Here is a 2,971-nt window from a genome sequence, read left to right as displayed (position 1 = left end):
TGACATCATTCTAACGGGCACAGGGGAAGTCCTATGTCCAATTCAACTGACAGGAATGGATCCCAGCTCTGACATCATTCTAACGGGCACAGGGGAAGTCCTATGTCCAATTCAACTGACAGGACTGGATCCCAGCTCTGACATCATTCCAACGGGCACAGGGGAAGTCCTATGTCCAATTCAACTGACAGGAATGGATCCCAGCTCTGACATCATTCCAACGGGCACAGGGGAAGTCCTATGTCCAATTCAACTGACAGGAATGGATCCCAGCTCTGACATCATTCCAACGGGCACAGGGGAAGTCCTGATAGATTGTTTGTTTTCTCACCCTCTCCTTGTGGGGAGGAAAATGCAACCTTTGTGAAAGCACATGGCTATGCATGCCAGGGCTCAACAGGGCATCAGAGTAACACAATCTTTACCCCTGGCTCCAAGTGGCAGTTCTCCACTGAGTTCCTGTGTGTTTCCAGTGAGGGTCTGACATTGACTAATGTAGTGATCAAGAGGACAGAACTAGAACCTTTTCACGAGTAACTTTTACATCCATTCACAGCCATTCCTCATTTAACTTCCTGCTCTTGATGGTTATTCTTTCTGTTGTTCACTGAGTCTGTCTGTGGGCCTGGAGGCCTGTGGGCCTGGAGTCTGGGTCCGTTCTTTGATATGTGGCGGTGCTCAGGAGAATTAGATGCAGCTTCAGGATCTTTCCCACCATCAGTCACTTCATTTCTGCAGTCTGACTGCTTGGTGTTTCCTCTTTTGTTTTCCTCTCATGTCCAAACAGCAACACGTTAGAGACATTATCTGCAGGCCAGCGTCTCCTTTGTAAAGCGTTATTGTAAAACCCCCATGACACTCTGGGGGAGGAAAGATCATCTGTCAGATGACTTCTGTACTAGTGTCTGTGTGAGGTTCAACCTTCAAACTGACTGTTTGCTCCCTGTTCCAATACTTGTATTGTTGTGCAGTAAGTTCACTCATGTGGGACCAACTATTTCACTAAATCTGACTGGTTCTACATTTACAATGCTTTTATGACATCATTATTATTACTTTTCTCCCTGATTTCAATCTTGTCTCTTTACTGCAACTCCCCAACGGGCTCGAGAGAGAGAGAGAGAGAGGAGCAGGCGGAAACATGACCCACCAAACTGTCATCCTTAACATCTCCACTGACACAGACCTAAACATCCTGGAGGTGTTTTACTGTCTGTCCGCCCAATGATAATCCTCTCCAGACAATTCCACTCATTCCCCAAGCTGGTCTCCATTCCATCCACTAGAGGACTAACCATCTACATAACAATGCATTTAGGCTCTTAGTTCAACCAGTCCTCTACATATTCTGTTCTACCAGTTAATGGAGGGTGAGATTTAACTAGTCCTCTACATATTCTGTTCTACCAGTTAATGGAGGGTGAGATTTAACCAGTCCTCTACATATTCTGTTATACCAGTTAATGGAGGGTGAGATTTAACCAGTCCTCTACATATTCTGTTATACCAGTTAATGGAGGGTGAGATTTAACCAGTCCTCTACATATTCTGTTATACCAGTTAATGGAGGGTGAGATTTAACCAGTCCTCTACATATTCTGTTATACCAGTTAATGGAGGGTGAGATTTAACTAGTCCTCTAATATTCTGTTATACAGTTAATGGAGGGTGAGATTTAACCCTCTACATATTCTGTTCTACCAGTTAATGGAGGGTGAGATTTAACCAGTCCTCTACATATTCTGTTCTACCAGTTAATGGAGGGTGAGATTTAACCAGTCCTCTACATATTCTGTTATACCAGTTAATGGAGGGTGAGATTTAACCAGTCCTCTACATATTCTGTTCTACCAGTTAATGGAGGGTGAGATTTAACCAGTCCTCTACATATTCTGTTCTACCAGTTAATGGAGGGTGAGATTTAACCAGTCCTCTACATATTCTGTTATACCAGTTAATGGAGGGTGAGATTTAACCAGTCCTCTACATATTCTGTTCTACCAGTTAATGGAGGGTGAGATTTAACCAGTCCTCTACATATTCTGTTATACCAGTTAATGGAGGGTGAGATTTAACCAGTCCTCTACATATTCTGTTATACCAGTTAATGGAGGGTGAGATTTAACCAGTCCTCTACATATTCTGTTATACCAGTTAATGGAGGGTGAGATGTAACCAGTCCTCTACATATTCTGTTCTACCAGCTAATGGAGGGTAAGATTTAACCATTTTTAAAATTGGGAATAGGGTCCCATGTGGCTCAGTTGGTAGAGCATGGTGCTTGCAATGTCATGGTTGTGGGTTCGATTCCCATGTGGGACCAGTATGAAAAAGTATGCACTCATTACTGTAAGTTGCTATTGATAAGAGCATCTACTAAAATGTACATTTGGTATTCCATTTAACTCATATGCTGCTTCCATGCCCTGAGGCTGCTTTCACTACTTGTTGATTCTCGTCAGGTGGCTTCTGTCCTACGCAGCTCTATTCAGGTGGCTTCTGTCCTACGCAGCTCTATTCAGGTGGCTTCTGTCCTACGTAGCTCTATTCAGGTGGCTTCTGTCCTACGTAGCTCTATTCAGGTGGCTTCTGTCCTACGTAGCTCTATTCAGGTGGCTTCTGTCCTACGTAGCTCTATTCAGGTGGCTTCTGTCCTACGTAGCTCTATTCAGGTGGCTTCTGTCCTACGCTCTATTCAGGTGGCTTCTATCCTGCATAGCTCTATTCAGGTGGCTTCTATCCTACGTAGCTCTATTCAGGTGGCTTCTATCCTACGTATCTCTATTCAGGTGGCTTCTGTCCTGAATAGAGCTATTCAGGTAGCTCTATTCAGGTGGCTTCTATCCTACGTAGCTCTATTCAGGTTGCTTCTATCCTACGTAGCTCTATTCAGGTGGCTTCTATCCTACGTAGCTCTATTCAGGTGGCTTCTATCCTACGTAGCTCTATTCAGGTGGCTTCTATCCTACGT

General features: G+C 44.1%; 1 non-coding gene across 1 annotated transcript; it reads left to right on the top strand.

Annotated features, from left to right (window-relative positions):
• The first annotated feature begins 2,247 nt into the window (after positions 1-2,247).
• On the top strand, positions 2,248-2,323 carry trnaa-ugc (transfer RNA alanine (anticodon UGC)). The gene has a single exon. It is a non-coding gene; the product is annotated as a tRNA-Ala (tRNA).
• Positions 2,324-2,971: the final 648 nt, after the last annotated feature.

The sequence above is a fragment of the Oncorhynchus keta genome, unplaced genomic scaffold (assembly GCF_023373465.1).
Source record: "Oncorhynchus keta strain PuntledgeMale-10-30-2019 unplaced genomic scaffold, Oket_V2 Un_contig_6223_pilon_pilon, whole genome shotgun sequence".
NCBI lineage: Eukaryota > Metazoa > Chordata > Actinopteri > Salmoniformes > Salmonidae > Oncorhynchus > Oncorhynchus keta.
Note: the sequence above shows the minus strand (reverse complement) of the source record. Positions and strands in the feature narration are given on the sequence as shown.